Raw genomic sequence first — 12834 nt, forward strand, 5'->3', positions numbered from 1 at the left:
CCGTCCGCCAGCTGTCTGCATCCTTGCCCAGCGCGCATCGTCGTTTCTGCGGTAACCTCTGCTTGTTCACAACCACAGCGCCTTTGGCGACGCTGGAGGGAGACGAGTCCTCCATCCGCTTTAAGGAGGTTTAGCTAATTGTTTACCTCCTCAGGTGGTCACGTCTCCGTGCGAGTTTCGGGTCATCCATCCTTTGGTCCTTAAGGAACTGAAGGAATTAGATACAAAGGCCCAACCTTGACAGAATGCCCCTTCTGACCCCGGAGGCTCTTTACTGAACTCCACGCACTTGGACTAGGGACTTGGCAAAAAGCTTCACGGAAGGACATCCTTAAGGACTCGCACTATCGGATGGCGCCTCAAACTCTCGCTGGTTTCTTTCCTTCTTTTGGCCCCTCTAAGATTAATGTTCCCCAGCCCCTCATTCTTTATCCGTGCTTAGAGCTCGCGGAGCCCTCTCATCCAAGCCCGTATCTCTGATCCGACCGTGTTCCCTATGCTGGTAGACCCCAGGCCTGTGTCTCTTTGCCTGTCCCTCCCTTGCACTCCATCCAGCCTGTGGACACATCTGGGTGGAATGCCTGTAGGCACCTCAAGCTTAGCATAGCTTGGTACAAAGATAGCAGCTTGGTGCAAAACAAAATTAGTAACTGTAACTGGTCGAGTCATTAATCCTTGAATCTCAGTGTTTGCTTTTAAATTGCGAAACTAAGATAATAGACAACTTTACCTCCCTCATAAAACTGCTGTGATGGTTAAATAAAATATAAAGTAAGATGCTTGGCACTATGCCTAGAATCAGTATTCAGCTATGTGAAGATATCCATGGTTTAAAAGTATTGTTCCCCATAGACTTGCTCTTCTTTTTAGTTTCTTACCTCAGCAGATGACCTTCTACCCACTTACCAGCCAACTAACCGACCAAGGATGCTTTGAGTCCTTACTGATTGCCTGCTTTCTCTTTCATGCCATTCCTCCCAATCCATGTTGGTTTGGCTGAGCCAAGTGAAGTCTTTCAAAGGTGTCAGGCAGATGCTGCTACCTTCACCTACGTTTTTAGCTCCTGTTGTTCACATGGAGGGGTAGCTCCCTTAGATAGCTGAAGTTTTACTTCCTCTCTAGAAGCTCCCAACACTATTTTCCCATTACCACCACACTCAACTTGGTGTTTCCTTTCCATTCCCACTCCACTTTCTGCATAGCTCTTAACACGTTTGTCCATTATGTTGAAATGTTTTGTCTCATCGCTGTTTCCCTTTTTAGACTGAGTTTCTTCAAGGTGGGCCCATTACTTATTTAATCTAGGAAGCAGTAAGCACTTTGTAAATGTTTGTTGAATGAATGAATTGCAGTTTATAGGGGAAGGTATGATGGGAGGAAGACCAGACAGGAGGCTAACAGCTGTCTGGGCAAGAATCCATGAGGAACTAAAGTAGGGTAATGGTCATGGAGTTATCAAGATGGAAATAAATTAGAAGTCTATAGATCTGGCAACTGATTGCGTGTTAGAAGAGAGAGAGAGAGTCAAAGAATATCTGGGTTTCCTAGTTCAGATAGTGGAGCCACTGACCCAGAGAAAGAATACAGAAAGTTTGTGAGAAGGATGAAGCTTGGTGCATGAGACTTGAATGTCTATGATAGAACCCAGTTGTGGTGGTTGAAAATATGGATTAAAGAGTGAAAATGGAGCACCTCTCCTAGAAATTTTGACATTGGTGTATAGGCACCAGTTAAAGCCATGGTTATGGATGAGTGAATGGGTGTGCGAAACATTTCCTGTTCTCTTACAGGTAAGTGGTAAGATGGCATCTCCTGGCCTCCTTGTAGTTCGGATGAGCCGCATGACACGTTCTGCCCATGAATTCTGAGCACAGCCTTTAATTATTGATGCAAGACCTTCCAGAACTCTTTCTCTTTGCCGTGACAATCAGCAATGTTCCACAGCGTATGCTCCATTAATCTTGGTCTTGAAAGGATGGTGCACAGTAGTGACCCATCCACCTCATCGTAGGCATTTGAAGTATGTGAGAAGTAAAGCTTTGGTTGTTTTAAGCAGAGATTTGAGGGGGGTTTCATTTTCTTTTGTTTTCAGGGCAAATCTTTGGCACTTCTTACAGTTGTGAATGAGAAGAGAAGAGGCTTGAAACCTTGGAGACACCAGTGTGCTCATTAGACTCTTTTGCATTCAAGAGGGACCCAGAAGCCACCTTAATTAAAAAGGCTTGGAAGCAGGAGTACTTATATAGATATGTGAGTAGCTATTAGGAACCAGGGCACCTCTAAAGAGAAGCTGTTCCCATTGTATCTCTGTTTTTCTCCACCTCTTTGATCTGTTCTCACACTGCCAACTGCTAATTAACCCTGTTCTTATCCTATGATCCACATTTCAGAGGAACACGTTCAGTTGCCAGAGCCCCCAGCTCTAACCCATGTCATGGGCTGCCAACCAGCCTGTGGTGGGGCCGCTCCTGTCTCAGATTTCCATCCTGATCCAAACAGTGCCACCACTTTGCAGAATGCCACTCCTGAACATGGGCGCTCTGGTCAGGGCAATGCAGACTGTAACAGGACGTTTCCATTCTTGTCCCACTACAGTTTATTTTTCAAAGACTTGTGAAAGTTTTATTTTACAAATGGAAATTAGATGTGTCTTAACCTACAGAAAGCTCCAACCTCCCAGCCCCCACCTGAAACCTTTCTGTTGCTTTAGCAAAATCATCCAACTCCTTGCCTGGCCTGCAAAGCCCTTTATGACCTAGCCTTTGCTACCATCCCTGCCTCATCTCTTACTACCCTCCCTCCAGCCACACTGGCCTCCTGTCCACCCCTTGCATAAGCCAGACTGGTTTCCACCTCCGGATGTTTGCGCTCTGGCCTTTGCTGATCTCCTGTGTTGAATACTGTTCCCTTGCCTCTTAGAAAGCTTCTTATTATCCCTTCTTCTTACTTGTTTTAAGCTCTCCTGCCACCTCCTCATCTGTGTTAGAGTCGGGGTGCCCCTTTTCTTCACTGCACCTACCATTGGAAGTTGTCTTGTGTGGTTACTGCTTTACAATCTGTCTCCCCAGGGAGAATGAAAACACCATAAAAACGGGCACCTTTTCTGTCATGTGATCCCCGTGTTCCTAGAATAGTCCCTGGCACCCAAAATACTTTTTCAGTGAGTGAAGGAGATGGTAGGTAGTGTGCCTGTCTGCTGGCTGGTTTTTGCTGGTCCTCCATTCGGGTTTATTCTCTACTCTTCCCTCCTGTACATCTTAGGAGGTTGACTTCTAGAGTTTACATCACCCAGTCCCCATTGTGCTCTGGGTTTCCGGTTAGGTCTGACCAATGAGAGGCACCAGAAGAAGATTAGAGGAGAGTAGCGTGGGAAGTGGTCAGGATGCTTATCTCTTCCCAGCCTAGCTTCACTGTGTTTTTGGTAGTGACTGAATTCTTCCATGTCTGAAGTTGCTGTTGACTGTGGCCCTTTTAAGTTTCCAGCTCTTTCCTGGCCCTGGTGATGGCTTCCTGATGCTTCAACATCCCTTGTAATATTTCCTTGACTAGACTCTTTACTGTGGCTGCTGTTGCCTGCTGGGACACCGACCAACATAGCTGAACAGGTCACAGGCTGATGAGTTCAACACAGCTAACACCTGAGTTCATGTAACTTACCCCAGGGCTATGCAGAGAAGGTGATGGAATCAGGTTTCACATTCAAAGTAAGTTCAGGGGTTTTGAGGAGATCAGGAGAAACTGTTACAGTAGAAGTCCAAGGAAGAGAGAATGTTAAGAAAGAAGGAAGGGTCACCAGGGCCTAATTCAAGATAAGAGAAAGGCCAGTAAGTGGCCCTTAGATATCTGTGTCACAAATAGCCACTGGGGCCTCAGGCAAAGTTCTTTCAGTGAACAAGCAGATTGCACAAGTTTGAGAGTGAGTGAAAAGTGAATATAAAAGAGTGAGTTTTAAAAATAGACTTACCATATGACCCAGCAGTCCCACTCCTGGGCATATAACCAGAAAAGATGAAAATTCTAACTTGAAAAGATACATGCAGCCCAGTGCTCACTGCAGCACTATTTACAATAAAAAAGAAGGAAATAATGCCATTTGCAGCAACATAGATGGTCCTAGAGAAGATCATACTTAGTGAAGCAAGTCAGACAAAGACAAATGTGTGATATCACTTACATGTGGAATGTAAAAAATGATAGAAATGCACTTACTTACAAAACAAATAGACTCACAGACATTGAAAACAAATTTAAGGTTACCAAAGGGGAAGGGTGGGATAAATTAGGAGTTTGGGATTAACAGATACACACTTCTGTGTATAGAACATATGAACAACAAGGACCTACTGTATAATAGCACAGGGAGCTATATTCAGTATCTTGTAGTAACTTATAATGGAAAAGGATTTGAAAAAGAATATAATATATATACATATACATACATATATACATATATATATAATAACTGAATCACTTTGCTATACACCTGAAACTATCACAACATTGTAATTCAACTACACTTTAATAAATTTTTTTAAAAATGGTTAAAAGGTTATATTTTATGTTATATGTATTTTACCACAATGAAAAATTAGAAAAAAAAATGAGTTTAAATAGCTCTTCTGATAATCCTGAACAGAAAAGAAGGAAAGAAAGGATAACTAGAAAGTTACGCAAGGTGAGAAAGACAGGGCTATTATAAGTGAGATGTTCCAATGTGTTTATAAATTGATGAAGAAGCCTGGGCGAGAGAAGAGTTAACAGAAGGGAGAAATTCAGTGATGAAGCCAGGTTCTGAAGGAGATGAGAGGGAATGGGATGAAGATCTGGGGAAAGGATTAGATGCAGAGGAGACAATGCTTTTGAGGTTCAAAGAAAAGATAGCAATGAATGCAAATTTGCCAGTGTTTGTTAATAATTATAATGGAGTCTGTCATCTGAGTGTTTGAATGTATTTGGGGGAGATGCTGATGGCTTTCCTCTCCCCTTTGTTAGCCAGGGGCATGATTTCCAGGAATGTCCCTGATCCCAAATAAGGGTTGATTTATCTTCTCAGCTCATCAGGTGTCAGTCATACAGTGGATACATTTTTCCAGCCTCCTTGTTATAGACTTTCCACTGTGTGCTTGTCATTTAGATACTTCGTTAGTATCTGTGAGAACTGGGAATGGGTTAGAAGAGGGAATCCAATCAAACATTGTTAAATAATCATATTTAACTGCAAAATGAGGCGATGCTATGAAAAACCAATTCAGTGGTAAATTACTCTGCAAACTCTAAATGATCTACTTTACAATTATGGATTTACATATACTGTACAATATTACCTTCACTTAAATTTAAATGCATCCATAGTGATAAGTACATTTTGATACATGGGTATTGAAGCTAACAGGTAAAATTGGTTTGCTGTGATTTGTTGTTATTCGTGCACATTGTTTCTCGTGCGCATTAAGGGTCTCTTTTTCTTCTGAATTTGGTGATGCCTTTGCCTTTTGCCTTTCTCTTCTTTCTATTTACATCTTTGATTGGCATGTTTGGGGGGAGATTTTAGGGTTCTGGGATAAAACTAGGATCTGGATTATTTTATAATAGGGTTCCAGAAACCTTGAATTCTTCATGACAAACTCTGTGCTTTATAAAGACAAATTTAAAAGACAAATTCCTTCTCTTTCAGACCTGCTTAAGATATACAGTTTAAATGAGTATATCTGGACCCTGTATGAATTTGCTATTACAGTGTTAGCAACTAATTCTTTCTAAAGGATGTATATTTAACTTACTTGTTCAACAAGAGCATCTTAAGGTATATACTTTGCTAGATCCCCTTGAGAATGTAAAGATGAATTAAAGACATTTCCTGCCTTTGGGGAGTGGAGTCTAATTGTGAAGAAGAGAACATAACAAAGCATGTGTGATGCGTGCATCCGAGTGGTGCCAGGCGGTTTGGGATGGCAGAGGTGAGGGAGGTAATTCCTGATGGGGTAGCCAGTTCCAAAGAGGGCTCTTAGTTCTGTTCCTGGGTTGCATTTAGCTAGATGTTTCCAATTAAAGGCGTCCTTAATTCCCTAAGCTAATTGCGAACGTAATCAATCTTGTACAAGGCCCTCTGTCCAGCATTACAGTGACAGGGGGAGAGGTAACGATCCCATCCAGCCTTATCTGCCACCCTTATGCTTACATGCCTGTCCACTCTGTACCAAGTGCACATCTCCCTGAGGAGTAACTCCAGCTCCCCTCTCCTCTTTCATTGCTCCTCACTATGTATTTGACCCAGAAGTGGATCTTGACAGAGACGGCAAGGAAGGGTTAGTAGGAAAATGGAACCATTCACTCATATCAGCTAAGTAATTGTTAATTACTACTCGCAGTAACAAATAAAAAGTTACAGGCTGACTCTACAGATAAAACTTCCAGTTCAGAATAGTCAGAGTTGTGGTTCACATTTCAAGTAGTTTCAATTCTGTGGAAAACAGTAACTTGGGTTTCAGTTAGAAAAATTGTTTATTCATGATACTGGATGAAAATGCCAAACCTTGCAGTTGTTATAATCCTGTTACTAAGTAAGTTGACGTTCACACCAAGTTCTGCTCAGTCCAGCCACTACACTGATTAAGCCCATGTAGGATGTTGGGGAGAAGAATGAGTGTAAAAGACCCTCTTTAAATTCTTGTTAGAAAGTAAGAAAAAGGGAAATTTAGACTATCCTACTGCTAATGAGCCTGATTTCCCAGTATAGAAAATATGAGCAGAGTCTAATACTGATTATTTCCACAGAACGAATCTCTTACTTTTTAGCCACACATACAGAGAAGTGTGTATTCTTCAGCATTTATTAAGTATATGGCCTTTCAACTCTTCTCATAAATCAAAACTGAAAGACAATATATGAGTAGAGAACCTTTTTTAAAAATTGAATTTGGGTTTAAAATTTTTAATCGACTTTTATTATTTTATTTATCAAGAGTGTTTGTTTCGTTTAGGAGGTATGACTTAGGGAGAAAGGGCACCCTCTCCTGATCTCCAGGCATCAAGTGACCCATCTGGCTGATACTCTTCCCCCTCTGCTCTTCGTATTATTCCTTCTCAAATCTCAGCCAAAGAGGATGAAGAGGGGACACCTCACCAGGAAGAGGAGAATTCATCTTCAGTGAAGAGAAAGGAGATTTTTTAAAAGTGCAGAAAGAGTAGACAAGCTTGCCTGGCAAACCACCCAGTAAGGTCGTACCTGACTGTTACTTACTGGGAGCATCTGTAATCCCAGCATCATAAAGGGCATCTTGAGGGTGAGACTTGGCCTCAGGAAGTCACCTTCCAGGGCCCCGGCCATAAACAGCTGTGGCACAGCACGTTACACACAGTGATGGCACAGAGGGAAGGAATGGCTAAACCTGTCCGGACATGAGAGAAAGCTCTGCTGCAAAGCTTTGTGTTGAAGGATGAGCATACACTTATTTACATCCTATTCATCCCCAAAGGACTTTAAGTGCCTCATAAAAGTTGAACAGACAGTGGAGGAGCAGAAAAGCATTTTGGCCACAGGAAGTACTGAAGCACAGAAGCGTGAAGGAGCACGATATGCTTGGGAAGTGGAGAGGAGATCTGAGGGCAGGTGTGCAGGGTACACGTGTGAGCCTGGGGGAAGCGAGGCAGACAGCATCGCCGTTCTCTGTTAGTAGCTTTCAAGCTTGAGCAGGCCTCAGTTCCCCTGGAGTATTTTTAAAAGCACGGATTGCTTGGTTCCCCTAGAGATTTTGATTCTGAAGGTTTAGGGCTGAGGGAGGTTGAGAATTTGCATTTTTTTTTACAAATTCACAAGTGACGTTGATGAGGCTGGTCTTGGGACACACTTTAAAGAACCACTTTTCTAGGGTTTGGATTTTCCTGTATTCAGTTGAGAATACCTGGAACTTTTATACCTGAGAAAGAAGTCAGATTTGGATTTAGAAAGTTTATTGGGAACTATAAAGAGAATCGGGGAGAAATGACTTAGTAGATTATTTTATTATCACACATCCAAGAGACAGAATGAATGGGCCTCAGCCCATTTCTGGAAAGATAAACTAGAATGGCTAAAGGCACTGTCAATATTACTTGGAATGACTGAATGTGGGGAATGAAGGAAAGGGAAGGAACCTCAGAATGTTAAAATTATGTTCCATAATGTAAATGAAATGCTGTAATACTTAGGTATTCAAAGAATCTTATGCTACCAAAATCTTAAAAATGGGGTCCACCAGATCATTCAGAGTTTCAGGTCATTTTCTTGCCAATGTCATGGGTTACGCCTTCACAGCTAAAAGGGAGATGGCTTGCCCTTCGTCATTTAGCAGTCACACCTCAAAAATGTGTGGTGTGAAGCCCACTCGGGTGAGCTCAGGCCTTCCTAAGAAGCACTGTCCAGGGGAGCTGCTTGCCCACCGTGCCCTCGCTGAGGGTCGGAACCGTGGCTGCAAGTAGCACTTGTCTTTCCGGCCTCAATATGCTCTTAACTATAGGAGGTCCTCTCAATTCATAGGAATTTATAGATGCAACATCAAGGAAAAATTGAGACCGACTGAAACCACAAAATGGAAAGAGACGTATATCTAAATATATACTATATATATATATATATATATATATATGATCCTAATTCTATTAAACCCAAAATAACATATAGTGAAGTTTTGATTTTAACTTCTAGTTTCTCCTTCTAGCAACTGAGCCCTTAGCCAAACATAACTAAGGAACCATCTCTGTTCTGTTTTCTCTTTCTCTGAATGTTTTTGTTCTTAAGTTTCTGCTGACCCTCGTGTTTTGTTCTCTTCTCTTGTAGGGCTGCTGAAATGGTCAGCTCCTTGTGTAAACCCATTTTTGATCTTTTTTCAAATTAAAAAATTTTTCCATCGCTGTCATCTCTGTTAATAGCATTTCTAAAGAGGTTGCTTTCTTCAGTCTTCTTTGTTAAATGCTTACAACCCATTAACTTTTAGTTTTTGCAAACCCTCTGTGTCTGTTGCATTGGCCTGCAGCCTCTGTGTTCTGCCCCTTGGTAGTGACAGGAGGGGGGTAGGGTGGGAGGAGAGTATGGTATGGGTGGGGGTAGAGTAGGTGTTATATTTAGCTGCTGTTGACTAGAAGAGTAACTTTCAGAGTGGGTCTAAACTGAAACCAGATCCCTCCCTTAGGCAGAAAATATTACCCTTTTTGAAAAACAATGTTAAACATTTTCTGGCTTAACCTTTCAGGAAATTTTCTGATTCAGTATTTTATGCTCACAAATCATGTGGGAAACAAAAGCTTCATAACGCATTTAGTCATTATTGGGATTAAAAAGGGTTAATAAGTGAGTCCTCCCTCTCACCACCTAAATTCTGAACTAATTGAGAGAGAGACACTTGAGTCAGGAAAATGAAGGTTAAAATTTTAACTCTATTGCTGATAAGAGTTGATGAAGACTGTATCTTAGAGTGAGAGCCAAGTATAACAACCTGCAGCCAGTCTAGTCCTCTGGACAGCCCATTAGAGGGAGACTTTGAATCTGTAGGGCAGGCACGTTAACTAAGCCATTGGCTGTCACCCACCTCCCGAGTATTCGTTCCATCACCATACGGAGGAGTAAAGGGACAGAGGGTAAGAAGTCAAGATAAACACTTCCTCATGGAAACCAGAGGATGAGTTACTCAAAACAGTTATTTTATAATAGAGGTTGTTTCTTTTTTTAATTGAAGTAGAGTCGGTTTACAATGTTGTGTTAATTTCTAGTGCACAGCATAGTGATTCAGTTACACACATTTAGGTTGTTTCCATGTCTTGACTATTGTAAATAGTGCTGCTATGAACATTGGGGTGCATGTAACTTCTTGAAGCAGAATTTCTCTTGGATACATGCCCAGGAGTGGGATTGCTGGATCATAGGGTAAATCTATTTTCAGGTTTTTTTTTGAGGAATCTCCATACTGTTTTCCATAAAGGCTGCACCAAACTACATTCCCATCAACAGTGTAGGAAGGTTCCCTTTTCTCCACAGCCTCTCCACCATTTATCTTTTGTGGACTTTTTAATGATGGCCATTCTGACTGGTGTGAGGTGATATCTCATTGTGGTTTTGATTGGCATTTCTCTGATAATTAGCTATATTGAGCATTTTTTCATGTGCCTTTTGGCCATTTGTATGTCTTCAATGGAGAAATGTTTGTCTTCTACCCATTTTTTGATTGGGTTGTTCATTTTTTGTTATTAAATTGTATGAGCTGTTTGTATATTCTGGAAATTAAGCCCTTGTCAGTTGCATCATTTGCAAATATTTTCTCCCACATCTGTAGGTTTTCTTTTCACTTGATTTATGGTTTCCTTTGCTGTGCAAAAGCTTATAAATTTAATTAGTTCCCATTTGTTTATTTTGCTTTTATTTCTGTTGCTTCAGTAGACTGCCCTAGGAGAATGTTGCTACAATTTATATCAGAGAATGTTTTGTCTATGTTCTATCCTAGGAGGTTTATGGTGTCTTGTCTTATGTTTAAGTCTTTAAACCATTTTGAGTTTATTTTTGTGTATGGTATGAGGGAGTGTTCTAATTTCATTGATGTACATGCAGCTGTCCATCTTTCCCAACACAGCTTGTCAAAGAGACTGTCTTTTCTCTGTTGTATATTCTTGCCTCCTTTGTCGAAGATTAAGCAAATAACAATGGTTAACTGTACAGTGTCTAACAATGACTTCTGAAATGTAGAGAAATAATTTTTTCCTTAAAGATAATTAATGTCATACAATTAGGAATTTTAGAAAATCAGGAAAATTAATATTTATTTTCCAGGCTATGAATGAAGATGACAAAAGCTATAATTAGATGCATAACTTGTGTTGAATCCACCAATAATCTGTTTAGTTTTAAATATATATATATTTAAATATATATATTTAATTATATAATTAAAGCTTTTAAAAGTCATCACCTGCTGTTACTTATCCCCCACTCCATTTGTCTATTTTCCATAGTAATAAAGTTATAGCTGGACACATGGCCACCCAGCTAAAGAAACTACTGCCCAGTCTCACCACAGCTAGGCAGAGTCACCTGAGTAAGTTCTCACCAGTAGAACTGCAAAGTCGAAGTCATGTGTGCAACTCCAGCCCCACTTGCTTAAAGGGAAATGACTTGCTCTCCACTTTGCTTCCCCGTCTTGGGCTGAGATGCTGACGTGGCAGAGACCGTTGGCTCCTGGGACCCTGAATGACTTAATGGGGTACAGCCTTTCTGCTAGCCTAGCCTGGCCAGAATGCAAGATGAGAGAAAAACTTTTACCTATTTAGGCCACTATGTTTTTTGGCTCTCTTTTTAATGTCGGTTTAACATATAAACCAACCAGTACAAATATTTATGACTATTCTAAAAGATACTTGTTAAAATATTTAATAGGGAGAAATCTGTACATCGAGATACTGTAGTCAGTTGTAAAGAGGTCCCCCCAGAGTCTACCCAGGACCCGTGAATGTGAGCTTATTTGGAGAAAAGGGTCTTTGAAGATGTAATTACGTGTCTTGAGATGAGATCATCTGGATTAACTGGGTGAACCCTAAATCAAAGGACATTTGTCCTTATATGAGACAGAAGAGGGAAATAGAGAAAGGAGAGAGAGAACATGTGAAGACAGAGGCAGGAATTCAAGTGATGCCAAGGAATTCCTAGAGCCACCAGAAACTGGAAGAGGCAAGGAAGGATTCTCCCCCAGAGATTTCAGGGAGAGCATGGCCCAGCCTACATCTTAAGTTCAAGTTTCTGGCTTCCAAACCAGAGAGAAGAATTTCTAATGTTTTCAAGCCACCCGTTTTGTGATAATTTGTTATGAGCCCGAGGAAATTAATACAGCTACTTAATAAAATTTGATAATGAAGATGAAGAAGTTGGACAGGAGAAATAAAAGGAATCATTTCTTGTTTCATTAGGAAATACGGGAAGGAGCATAGAGCACTAATATAAAATTGGCTTATTCATTCATTCCTAAGACGTCTTCTGATTGCCAGAAACGTGGCAGCCTCTGAAGGTACAGGGTGTGTAAAAATGAGACACAGTCCCAATCTTCCAAAGGTTCATAGTTTCCTTGAAGAGGATATATGTACATCAACACCACTGTCCGATTCCTTTAAAAAAGAAACTAAAAGGAGAGAAACTTCATGTTGAAATTGTAAGCTACTTGGTGATGAGAAAACCACCCACTCAGCTGCTGAACAAGTAGGTCTGACCATCTAAGAAAATCAGATATACAATTTGTACCATAGTGATAATTCTGCCTGGGGAATATAATAAAAACTGTTATAAAAATAGTTTCTTGATACAACATTGTAAAATGATTATAAATCAATAAAAAATGTTAAAAAAACTAAAGAACTCTGAAAAAAAAGTTTCATGTATTTCTAAAGCAATTCACTTTATAAAATAATTTCTTTACGTAAAATAGCAACTGATTTAGTTAAGCATTAATCATTGGTGACTTGAGAATTATTCTAGAAAGAAAAGAATTTAAAAGCTTTATTCTCAGGAAATATTACCACTTAATGACTGATGGAAATGGAATAATATTTTGACACGTAGAAGAAAAGGACTTAATGGGGCAAACATTCTATATACATTTTAGTAATAAGTATTATATTAAGAGTAAGTCCCAAGAAATCATACGGACACTTATATTTGTTAATTTCTTTGCCCTTTGGAAAACAGTTCTTTAAAAATTGGTTAAATAAATGGGAATATGGTTCAAATTTAGTTAATAATGATCAATGAGTGCAGGAACTAATACTGCTATGTATAACAAAACTACTTTAATATTTAAAAAGAAATACTGTGGCTAAATTGTT

The sequence above is a fragment of the Vicugna pacos genome, chromosome 25 (assembly GCF_048564905.1).
Source record: "Vicugna pacos chromosome 25, VicPac4, whole genome shotgun sequence".
Lineage (NCBI taxonomy): Eukaryota > Metazoa > Chordata > Mammalia > Artiodactyla > Camelidae > Vicugna > Vicugna pacos.